Source organism: Lathyrus oleraceus, chromosome 1 (genome assembly GCF_024323335.1).
Source record: "Lathyrus oleraceus cultivar Zhongwan6 chromosome 1, CAAS_Psat_ZW6_1.0, whole genome shotgun sequence".
Taxonomy (NCBI): domain Eukaryota; kingdom Viridiplantae; phylum Streptophyta; class Magnoliopsida; order Fabales; family Fabaceae; genus Lathyrus; species Lathyrus oleraceus.
Genome location: NC_066579.1, coordinates 433,015,190 through 433,028,432, shown reverse-complemented (window position 1 = coordinate 433,028,432; position 13,243 = coordinate 433,015,190). Strand labels below are relative to the sequence as shown.

General features: G+C 35.5%; 1 long non-coding RNA gene across 1 annotated transcript; it reads right to left on the bottom strand.

The window, feature by feature from the left end:
* Nucleotides 1-10,473: 10,473 nt before the first annotated feature.
* LOC127080245 (uncharacterized) lies at nucleotides 10,474-11,720 on the bottom strand. Its single transcript, XR_007788011.1, has 3 exons — nucleotides 11,205-11,720; nucleotides 11,038-11,103; nucleotides 10,474-10,919 (listed from the first exon to the last, which is right to left on the bottom strand). It is a non-coding gene; the product is annotated as an uncharacterized LOC127080245 (long non-coding RNA).
* Between the last annotated feature and the right edge of the window lie 1,523 nt (nucleotides 11,721-13,243).

The following is a 13,243-nucleotide window of genomic DNA, read 5'->3' as shown; positions in this document are numbered from 1 at the left end:
ACTAGTAAATAAATTGACATACCTAATGAGACGTTTTTTGCAAGAAATTTAAACTTTTGCAGGAAAAGTGTTTGTGCTTTCTTTGTTTGTTTTGCTCTTCATACATGTAATGTTTTTAATGTCCGAGTGTTTATGCGTCTGATGACTGGTAAAATTCTTGAGATGTCTCGTCAATCGTCAAAAAATTATTCCCTTCCCTAGAACGACGCTCCAAATGTAGAAGAACAACCAATCAAATCGACGTTTGGTGATGCATGAACTTCAATGTCCGTTGGAGTAACCGCTCATGTTATAAGTCAAACATCAGTTTTGACGACGGTTCTAGAGATGGTGGCCCCCCACTACAATTAACCAAATTTCCAACTACTCCCAAGGTTACACAAACTACTATAGGAGAACCTAGTTTTTCTTTCCTTTCAAGCTTTACGCTACTCCTGGTAGTAGGGAATATTGTTGGTGTAAGCCCTAGATATCAATACTTTTGGTACTTGTATCGAATTTTTTATTAATAATAAAAGGTTTTTTCTTTATTATGTCTGTATAATAAAGTCCCTAGAATAGCTAGTCCGTTTAATGTATCAAGTGTGACTTAATCATGAGATCACATTAAACATAAGGACACTATTCTTAAAGTATCCGTAGTCGAGCTTTATTGTGAAGTGGGATAACATTAAAGCATTAAGACTCTTATGTATATAGACTGATGATCACATCTCATGGAGGATAAGGAGTTATCAAGTCTTAAACATAGGTATGAATATTAAGAGTAATATTTATACTGGATTGACCCGCTATGAGAAAACTATATAGAATGTTATCCAAAGTGCCATAAGTTATTCTCATGGTGATAATGGTGTATACCACCCTTCGACCTGAAACCACTATGGACCCTAGATGTAGAGTCGAGTGCCTTATTGCTGATCAAACGTTATCCGTAACTGGATGACCATAAAGACAGTTGATGGTTACTCCATGAAGCATACTGAGGGACATGAGTGACCTAAATGGAATTTGTCCATCCTGCGTAACAGGATAAATGTCTACGGGCCCAATATTGAATTGGACAAGGATGACACGGTGTATGCCTTGTGTTCAATATAGACATAGGGGAAAAAGGGTAATTGTACACATAAGTATTATCACAAAAGGATTTGTCAGATCACATGACATTTTCGTGTCTTGGGTAGCAGTAATGTGTTGCTAGATACCGATCACTGTTTATTATGTTAAATACGTGATTTAATATAATTGTCAATGCCGCGAAAACCTACAGCGTCACACACAAAAGGACGGATTGATGAGAGACAGAGTAACTAAGGAACACCGTAAGGTACGGTGCATTTAAGTGAATTGTAGAACATCGTAAGGTACGGTGTACTTAAGTAGAATACGAAATATGGTAAGGTATCACGCGCTTAAGTGATTTTGGCATAATATAAGATATGGGCCACATACACTTAAGTGGACTTTTTAGCTTGCAACCCACACAAGTGGTTCTATAAATAGAACCCTTGTGCAAAAGCATTTGTGCAGTTGTAATTTCGTTTCTTTCTCTCACTCAAAGTCTTCATTCGTAGCAGCTAGCACTGAGATTGAAGGAATTCGTTTTTGTGGATTGAGTAGAGGCGTTGTCACCGTTCAACGTTCGTGATCGCTCCGTAGATCTGTATCAAAGGTTTCAATCGCCACAAGAGGTAATGATTCTATCACTGATCATGCCCATTCGTAAGGATCACTAAAGGAGATTTTTTTTAAATTCCGTTGCATTTTGGATCGTCCTTCTCCTTCAGATATCCATATGGCATGCCAACTGCAATGATGACAACCCTACAAACTAATGCTTCTACGTAAATAATGCAATGATTATTATGTTGGTGTAAGCCCTAGAGGCCAATACTTTTTGGTACTTGTATCGAATAATAAAAGGCTTTTTCTTTATTACGTTTGTTTAATAAAGTCCCTAGAATAGCTAGTCCGTTTAATGTATCAAGTGTGACTTGATCATGAGATCACATTAAACATAAGGATATTATTCTTAAAGTATCCGTAGTCGAGCTTTATTGTGAAGTAGGATAACACTAAAGCATTAAGACTATTATGTACATAGACTGATGATCACATCTCATGGATCATGGATAAAAAGTTATCAAGTCTTAAACATAGGTATGAATATTAAGAGTAATATTTATACTGGATTTACCCGCTATGAGAATACTATATAGAATGTTATGCAAAGTGTCATAAGTTATTCTCATGGTGATAATGGTGTATACCACTCTTCGACCTGAAACCACTATGGACCCTAGATGTAGAGTCGAGTGCTTTATTACTGATCCAACGTTGTCCGTAACTGGATAACCATAAAGACAGTTGATGGGTACTCCACAAAGCATGCTGAGGGACACGAGTGATCTAGATGGAATTTGCCCATCCTGCATAATAGGATAAATGTCTATGTGCCCAATATTGAACTGGACAAGGATGACACAGTCTATGCCTTGTGTTCAATATAGACATAAGGGCAAAAAGGTAATTATGCACATAAGTATTATCACAGAAGGTTTGTCAGATCACATGACATTTTCGTGTCTTGGGTAGCAGTGATGTGTTGCTAGATACCGCTCACTTTTTATTATGTTAAATGCATGATTTAATATAATTGTCAATGTCGCGAAAACCTACAGGGTCACACACAAAGGACGGATTGATGAGAGATAGAGTAACTAAGGAATACCATAAGGTACGGTGCCCTTAAGTGAATTATAAAACATCGTAAGGTACGGTGTACTTAAGTAGAATACGAAATATGGTAAGGTACCATGAGCTTAAGTGATTTTGGGCATATTATAAGATATGAGACAAAATACACTTAAGTGGGCTTTTTAGCTTGAAGCCCACACAAGTGGTTCTATAAATAGAACCCTTGTGCAGAAGCATTCATTGCGGTTGCATTATTTTTCGTTTTCTCTCTCTCTCTCTCTCTCTCTCTCTCTCTCTCACTCACTCAAAGCCTTCATTCATACCAGCTAGCACTGAGATTGAAGCAATCCGTTCGTGTGGACTGAGTAGAGACGTTGTCATCGTTCAACGTTCGTGATCGCTCCGTGGATCTGCATCAAAGGTTTTGATCGTCACAAGAGATCTGCACCAAAGGTTTCAATCGTCACAAGAGGTAAATATTCTATCACTGATCATGACCATTCGTAAGGATCTCTAAAGGAGAAAATTTTAATTTCCGCTGCGTTTTGGACCGCAATTCTCCTTCATATTATACCTCCTCTTAATTAATACTTAGCATTAAGATCTGCCATTAGATATCCTAGTCGAATTGCACAACCTCGAGGAGGATTAGGATTGTCTCTAATGTTAAAAATATTCAAAAACAGAAGAAAAACAAACAAACATAAATTGCTAAAATTGTGGTGAATGTTTTAAAATATTTTTTTGGGTCTGAAAAGAAAACGAATGGCTTAAAAGTTCATAGGTATGACAAATCTATGAGTTGGACTCGTGAGCTGATTCATATCCAAAAAGGTATAATAAGAGTCATTCTAACATCACGTCAAACTTACACAAATTCTATTGAAACGTTCCGACGCACGACTTCTTTTTCAATAATCTTCTTCTTCCATAATCGGTCTTTCTACATCATGTACACTCGTATTATAAAAGATAAACGGATTATACCATCCACGTCTCATATACCTCTACCATCCACGACTCATAAACCTCTTTCACCGATGCTTCCCAACTTTTAAAGCCAATGTGTTTGCAATCTTTGAAACGCTACGAAGTCTTTAAACTTAAAGACATTCTATAAGTATGCCAAAGTCTTGCTTCTAAATGACACCTACACTATTATAAGAAATAGTTCTTTACCTTCAATATTTTATTTATATATATATATATATATATATATATATATATATATATATATATATATATATATATATATATATATATATATATATATATATATATATATATATATATATATATATAAAACAAGTTTTTGTATATATATATATATATTACCAAGTTTTTGTTTTCAATTTTTATTTTTAGACAAAAATCTTTTTTACACGAAACTTCAAACTTTTACTATTTCTTTCAACCGGTAGCTAGCATATGGAGTAATATTTTGTAATCATTCCTCCCCTTTTACCCACAAGAACAATAATTTATGATAATAAAAGTACTAATGCACCCTTTTTATGGGGTACACCTAAAACGGAGATGATATTCGACAATGAGGGACCCTTTTTCCTTCTCTGTAAAAGGACACATTTTTTTGCTAAACTTAGCTAGCTTTGGATCCATAAAATTGTAGTTTTTATTTTAAATTGACAACTAAAACGTAGACAAACAAGATTATTCCTTTAATTTGTTTACATATTTAATTCAAGATATATTCAATTTTCCATTTTGAGTATGCTTCATAAGGTTCAAGCAATTACATTCTTCCATGACCGTATTAACTTTTTTCTTACTAACTGACAATAATAAACAATTCAGCTTTGTTATTTTTAGTTCTATTTCTCAACAAGTTTTACAATGCAATTCAAGAGCATTAAAAAGTCTATCGTATCATACTTTATGTTCCATCACTTCTACCAAGTACCAACTGGATTCAATTCGTATCAATTTTCTACAAATGTGATAATTCAAGGACTAAATTATTTGATTTTTTAAATAATGTAATGGGAAATCAAAAGTAAAATAAAATCTATTCTAATTTAACTATTACCATTTTTTTTCTTTTGGAAGTTTTTTTTTTTTTTACTGTGGGGACTTCTTGCATTATTAATAAATATATCTCTATCTAGAGGTGTTCGCGGTGTGGTTTGGGCGGTTTTTGCAATAAAAATCATCTGAACCGCAAGAGAAAAAAGCATGCGGTTTGGTTTGGTTCGGTTGGCTTTTAGACATAAAATCAAACCAAATCAATGCGGTTTGGGTTGGTTTGGTTGATTTGGTTTTTTATAATATTTTTATTATGACATACATACACCTATAGAGAACAATATAATTTTGTATTCAGTCATTCATACATGACTAAATAACATCAAAACTCATCATATTTAAAAAAAAAATGTTTCATTTAATATACAAAAGTTTAGATTAGACAAAAGTGGAAGAAAAAACATATATAAATAGTAGCATAAAATAATATCGAAGACATTATAATAAAACATAAAAAACATATGAGATGAGAGATTAGAGAAGATGAAAAAAAAGAACATAAGAGATGCGAGATTGAGAAGAAAGGTGCGATAAAAATTTAATTAAAAGAGAAAATAGTAACATAAAAGATGAAAAAGAAAGAACATAGGAGACGACTTATTAGAGTAGAATAGGCGAAACCTACATGGAAAAGAAGACGAGAAGATACTACTATGAGAGATTTAAGAAGGTTGAAATTGAAACCCTAAGCGTGAGTAAGAGAAAATCGTTTGTAATTGTAAGGTTAAGACATATTAGGTTTGATGTTTTGGTTGGATGTGGGATAAGTAAAATTTGGGTTGTAACATAATGCGGTTTGGTTTGGATTAGTTCGGTTTGCAAAATACAAACTGCAAACCAAACCAAACCGTACGGTTTTGTTAAAAAATGACCCAAATGAATCCGAATCAAATACGATTTTTTGCGATTTTGATTTGGTTTGGGTTGGTTTGCGATTTTCTATTGGGTTGATTTGGTTTTGAAGACCCCTATCTCTGTCAAGTGGTGACCCAAAACTAATGATGGCGACTGCCATGCGACAGCCAACCTTTACCACCTTAGTGCAACTAATTCGTTTATGGTAATAACAAATTAAAAAAGAAAAAAAATCATAATAAACATGAATTTGCTTAACTTGCATATATATGGTGGTCTTTCTATAAGAAAATAATTTTAGTAATGTGGTAAGACCTTGAAAACCGTTCTTTTTCATAATCACAATTCTAAGAGCGTATTTTGAAAAAAAATCGAGCATATAAGAAAATGAAATGACAAATTGTCTTTTTTTAAAAAATAAATTTATAAAAGTATATTTTTAAAATCTAAAATGATAGAGTAAGAAAACATATAGGAATAAAGGTAATACATAGGAATTTTGATAGTAGAATGTCAAATTTAGCAGCGAAAATCAACGGAGATGATAGAAAATAGCTTGATTTGCACAATGTATTTTAGATCCTAGAGCTATAATCATTCCACCATGCAAAATTTTCAACACCGCATATTTAACTCTAGTGCAGTAGCTTATACCATTCAACATGCTTGTGGATGAATTTTTTTCTTAGTTCTATAACATACATCACATTGTTTTAAAGGAAGTCATGATCATCAAAAAATTTAAATTTGACTGTACCAACATTACGAATCTTTCAAGCCTTATTCTCACCGAGAAAAAATTACTCTATCTTTTTCTAGATTCAAAGTCTCAAAGTATTCTTTTCTTGGGAACATGTTGTTAGAACAAGATTTGGTTATGCATTTATACCTTGAGTTTTGATGATAACAATATTGTATTTGTGTGAGAATAATTTTGGTACGCTAGTGGTTTGTTAATGTGTAGCTTTAACAGCCAATTCTGATTCTAAATATATGATGTGCAACATTGTCAGTTTCTGAACTATGTGTTATGAATCCGCTTCTGCCCCAGTTATTAGAAGTTCTGAAAGACGTCAATATTGTGCTGCAATGTTCTTTCCGCTTCTGAGCTATTTCACTCATTAGAAGCTTCTGAGGTGACATTATTCTGTTGTTGCAATGTTCTCTCAGTTCGTGCTTCTGGACGTGACTCTGATCACCCAACTTCTGAAGAATGACAAGCTTCTGAAGTTGTATTATGAAGCTGAAGATCTCAAGCCAGACGATTGAAGTTATCAAGGTTCTAACTGAGGATTTTGAAGACTCTGAAGATTCTGAAGATACTGAAGATCTCAAGCCAGACTACAAACGTTGTCAAGGTTCTGACCAACGATTCTGAAGTTTCTGAATCCATCTCTCTATTTCTTCATTTCATGCTTCATCGACTTTCATCAGAAGCGAATGAATTTTAAGATAATATCAAAATGAGAACGTGATCAAATAGTACATGGTACAAAACAAACAACCTTTCCACTACCTGATTTCGTGGGAAATGACAGTGTTATACATCACACCTGTCACTAATTTTATGGGCGAGAGGACAATACGCAATATTATTCCTTTTTCATCCAACAGTGGACAACTGCATAAATGAGCTTTCCCTATTTTTCCCTCCAACAGTCCTATGCTTATGCTATATAAGTATGACTTGGAGACTTGAAGAAAAACATCAGTTACACAAATATTATGACAAGTTATTTTCTTTGTGAAAAACTATCATTCTTTTGTATACAATTTTTTCTTTAAGTGTTTGTTATTCATTTGTGTAAAATCTGCTTATGTAGAAGCATCTTGTAACAAACAAAATATTATTCAAAATCTTTATTTGATTCCTTAAGGAGATTATCCTTAAGAAGACAAAGAAGGTTGTTCTTTGTGAGTCCTTAAGGAGACTAAGATTTAGTTGGATCCTTGAGAAGACAAAGAAGGTTATTATTTGTGTTTGTTGTAATCGGTTGATTATAGTGGATTAAGTCTTTGTGTATAAGGAAAAATCACCTTGGCAGGTGAATTGGATTAGCTCTGAGTTTCAAGCGAACCAGAATAAAAATACTTGTGTTTTTATCTCTTTGTTATTAACTTTTTAGTGGTGTTCCTATTTTAGAATAATCTTTTGCTTGTAAACCCCAATTCAAACCCCCATTTCTTGTGTTTTTCACACCTTCAATTGGTATCAGAGCTCCGGTTCTAATTGTGATAAAAGTTTTATCAAAACCTCACAGTGTTCAGTACCGATCCAGTTGTGTGAGAAACAATGGTTGCTGCTAACGTTGTTAATAATAATGATATAGATTATTACAGTGCAAAACCATCTATTTTTGATGGTGAGAAATTTGACTACTGGAAAGACAAAATATAAACTTTGTTTCTTAGTTACGATGTTGATCTTTGGGATCTCGTAGTCAATGGCTACATTCACCCAATAAATGCTGGAGGAAACACTTTAGCAAGAAGTGCTATGTCTGATCAACAGAAGAAAGACTTCAAAAATCATCATAAGGCCAGAACCATATTGTTTAATGTTATCTCTTATACGTAGTATGAGAAGATAACGAACAAGGATTCTTCCAAATCCATCTTTGACTCTCTTAGGATGAATCATGAGGGAAATGATCAAGTAAAGGAGACAAAGGCCTTGGCCTTAATCCAGAAATAAGAGGCTTTCAAAATGGAAGATGATGAAAAAGTTAAGACTATGTTCTCAAGGTTTCAGATGCCTGTCGTTGGACTTAAAGTTATGGATAAAGGGTATTCTACAGCTGATCACGTCAAGAAAATTATCAAAAGTCTTCCCAAAAAATGGAGACCAATGGTAACTTCCTTGAAGCTAGCAAAGGATCTCAACAACATCAGTCTTGAAGAACTTGTTAGTTCTTTAAGAAGTCATAAGATTGAGCTACAAGAAGGTGAACCTCATAAGCGAGGTAAATTGGTTACTATAAAATCCAAGCTTGAGAAGAGAAGAGTCTATCAAGCTGAGGAAGAATTAGAAGGATTTGATGAAGACTCAGATGATGATGATGAGTTGTCTCTAATCTCAAAGAGAGTCAACAAACTCTAGAAACACAGGCAAAGTGGTCAAGGGAAGTTCAAGGGAGTCAGAAGGACTGTTGGTCGCTTCGATTCTTCGTCTGGACAAAAGGCAAGGTTCCAGCAAAAAAGTTATCTGCTTCGAGTGCAAGGAGCCATACCACTACAAAATGATTGTCTCAAACTGAATAAGGATAAAAGGCCCAAGAAGAACTTTTCCAAAGTCAAGTAGGGGCTGATGGCTACCTGGGACGACTCAGAATCTGAAGAAGAAGATTCTGACAAAGAAAAAGCCAACGTTGCACTGATGGAAACCACAGAGGATCCCACAAGTTTTGAAGAACCAGAAGACCAGGTATTATCAGAATCAGAATTCGACTCCGATTCTGAAGAGGTATTTTCTAACCTATCTTGTTCTGATATTGAATCATGTCTCTGTAAAATGCTGGAAAAGTACCAGAGTCTTCAGAGTAAATACAAGGACCTTAAACAAGTCCAAGTAGTTACTTCTGAAACTCAGAGAGTGCTTGAGAAAAATATTTCCTCTCTAAATGAAGAAGTAATTTTCTTTAGAAAGTATCAACTCTGCTTTGAAAAACAAAATTTCAAAACTAGAGGAGGAAATAATTTCAGAAGCATTTGGTACTGACTACGTCATCGGATATGACAGAGCATTCCAGTACTTTCTGGCTAAAAGCATAGATAGAAGCAAAATAGCTTCCTTGATCTATGGAGTTAGCATAAATGGCAAGAAAGTTTTAGGTTGTACAAATTCTATAAAACCTGACGAAAGTCAGAAGGTCAAACCAAAACCTCTTTATGTGCATTTTGTGCCTGTTGGCACTGAGCTTGATACTTCTGCATAGACATAGAAGCATACTAAGATAAGAACTTTGTTCTGAAACCTAAGTGTCATACCCCGATTTTGGTCCTGAATTTTTTATGTTTTTAATTTTGTTTAGCATGTTTGGCCCAACCTTACTTTGGTCTTATATGAGGATTGGTTTTGGTCCAAAGTTATGGTGTTGTTCATGTGATTGTTAATACTCATAACCAATCTTCACGTGTCACAAGCCAATGGCCAATCATGCCACTTGATTCATGAATATCCCTTTCAAACCCCAATCTTGTGCCTTTGGTTGTCCGTCTTTTGATGCCAAAAGTAAGAAAGTTGAAAGGACTTGCATCTTGAAAGAAAGCAAGTATTTGTCATCGAAAAGCTATTCTGAGCTTCATAACTGAACTTGATATCACTGAGCTGCCTCTTTTCTTTGCATTACTGATAAAGCCTTTGCAAATAGTAAAGAAAACCGATGGGCCTGCTAACTTGTTTTGGACTTTACCTATAGGCTGCACTAGTGAATTTCAAGCGTCTTCTTTGTTAGAATACTTTACTTTAGACGATGTTGCAACCTTATCCTGGAAAAAGAGATACGGCTTCTTGCATGTCATAAGAGATGTTGTTGGAGTTTTTGATGAATTGCATATTAGACCCTTTCCTGATTTACTGGTGGGGTGTTGTTCGAGTATTGGAAAATTGCACTTCAAGCCTTGACAATCAATTGGATTATGAAAACAATTCTGCCCATAGAGTTTTACTTTCAAATATTTAAGTGCTTATGAACAACATTTGTTGTTTATTTGAAAATGATAATGCATCCAAGAGAAGACTGATCAAATCTCCTGACGAAACATTGATAAGAATTTTCAAATTTTTACCCAAGTACATCATATTACATACAAGCACAATCTTAATGAATATATCAAAACTCCATCGAGAATCTAAATTCCAGCATCCCAATAATTCATTCCAAAAAAAAGTTTAACAACACATTAATATCATTACAAAAGGCTTCAACATTCCTAATAGACTTCTCCTGAGGATTTTCATTTCCTTAAGGCATACTGTTTATACAAACAAAAACAAGTTGGACGAAGCTTTGCAGTCTTTACAAAAAAAAGCATGAAAGAAGTGACGAAACTATGCTTCTGAAGTCTCTGGAAGACCCTCAACATTGTAACCATCACTGCCAGGTTCTTTTAGGACAGAGAAAATGGAGGACAAAGCCGCATCAAATTTCAACAAATTTGTGAGTTTTCAAAGAGAATCTAAATCCAGTTCAATTCGAACCGAAAATTCTCAGTGGTATATCAGATGGATCATTTTGCAGCAGCTGAAGAACAATTAGCTTCTCAGAGACTTAGGCAAAAACTTGAGGAAGTGAATGTAGCTGCTCAAACTCAGCTTGCCCCTGTTCAAGACCATGTCAACTACACTCTTCAGAAAGCCTATTTTAAATGTGCATATGTGTGCTTTGATAGAAGCAGAAGGCAGAAGGAGATATTTGCACTGAATGCCAAATAAGCAACCTGCAGCAATTGCAATCCTCCATGAGCATAGTCCATAAGCATTCCAATTCGTCACCATTTGTTCACCTACAACAAACAACAATTAACATAACAGCAGTACAACAGCCGGCATAAAGTAATAAACCAACAACAGCAAAATGCTAAACCACTCCAACAATGAAGCATACCTTGTGGCAAGCAACATCAGACTTTACCGGTGGACAAGCCAGCATTCATAGGCGACACTTTATGCAATGCCCTCAAGGTTTGTTAGGGTGGCTTTTTGAGAAGCTACCGTAAGTAAATGCCGGCATGGTGTGAACTACAAGACAGGATTTTTGTTACTTTGGCTTCAAGTCCGTCAAACCGCCCCTTTTGAGCCTAGAAGCAAGAGAGAACATCATTTTAATGCCGAAATTGTGACAAGACGAACCTACCAATTCACGAAGCAATAATGTCAGTCGTATGGCACCAACATCAACTGTTAAATATCATGACAAAGGAAACAATACACAGAAACAGTGGCAACCCACACAATAACCAGGACGCTCCAAGACGACAAAAAAGGTCCATACCAATAGATACCAGTAGATGGGTCATCAATATGCCCCTGAGTTCCAAAACCAAAGCACAACTTGGGGCAGACCCGGCGCTCAAGACGTACCTGTCTTGTGTTCTCCTGTACGTTTCAAAGTTCTGCTTTGACTTCTCCTGATATTAAATGCATGAAGATGAGAAGGGTTGAAGATATTGCGGCTAATAACGGGTCTATTTGGAAAGATAATGAGTTTGCAGAAGGATCATCAGATGGTTTTTTTGTAGCATTGAAATTAAGGATACATTTATTCCACCTTGGATTATCTGCAGTATATGTGCATTGATGGGCTCCCAAGGAAAAAGCTTTGAGGCAAGTTTTGTGACTGAACCAGTATCAATCGGCCTGAATGCTGCTTTGAAATCTAGTTGTGAAAAGTCTGAATCAAAATCTGCTGGCAGTGAAAGCTTTCGAGATTGCAGTAGATGCCATTACATGTGCTGCAATTGCGACAGTTGTAGAATTCATAAACTACCTCACCTGAAAGAACCAAGACTCGAAAATCATGTAATAATGTTTAATGTTTCATATACCTGCATTCAATATCACAAGTGGTCACGAGATTACAAAGTATATCAATGGGATACAAAAAGAGGCGTGGATGGAAGATGGCACAGGCGACTGGCTGCTTTCAGTGGCAAAATTTAATTGCAGAAGCATCTAGGCAAGGCTTTATTGGTCAGGAAGAGCTGCAACGGGATTCCTATGAAACGTTGGATGATCAGCCTAAGCGGGACAGATTCCAGACTCTTGAACAGAGGAAACTAATGGCAAGGGCACCATCAAGCAACAGAGCACCCAAGTCCCCTGAACAGAAAAAAAAGAATTGCACAAGCCATTACTGCAAAATGGGCCGATCCCGATTACCGTGAAAGAGTTGTCTCTGCATTGGCCAAGTATCATCTTTCTGCTGCAAAAATACCTAAAACAATCAACACCATAACAGATTAAAACAGAAAGAGTTTGAGTCTTCTAATTTGGGGAGGATGAAGAGGCTTTTGTAAAAGTTGGTATATGGAACAAACTTACATTTAGATGGCTGAATCCTATTTTTGAAATGGGTCGGATTCAAAAACTTGAACATGTTCGTGTTCCTTCTGTACCTCACTCTGAAACTGTTGCTACTGCTTCTTCTATGTTGGAACAATCTATTAGGAAACAGAAACTTCAAGGTGTTTCTTTGACAAAAGCCATTTTCGTTTCTGTTTGGAAATCCTTAGCCTTAAATGCTGTTTTAGCAGGTGTTAATACTATTGCCTCTTATATTGGTCCATTACCTTAGAGTGTAAACCTTCTTGCATATTAGCCAAAGGTGTGTTACAAACCATAACCAAAATGGTAACAGAAAGTGCAGCAACAAAATGACTTCGGAGACTATGAAGAATATTAGAATCTTAAAGTTGCATTCATGGGAATCTACATTTCTGCAGAAACTTTTCCAGCTTAGGGATATATAGAGGAATTGGTTACAGAAATGTCTCTACTTGTGCTCAGCGGTAGCCACTCTGTGTTGGGCGTCTCCGACTCTTGTTTCTGCTTTCACTTTCGGTGCTTGTATATTGGTGGAAACTGAACTAACGGCAGCCACGGTTCTATCGGCTCTAGCGACGTTTCGTATTTTTGCAAGAACCA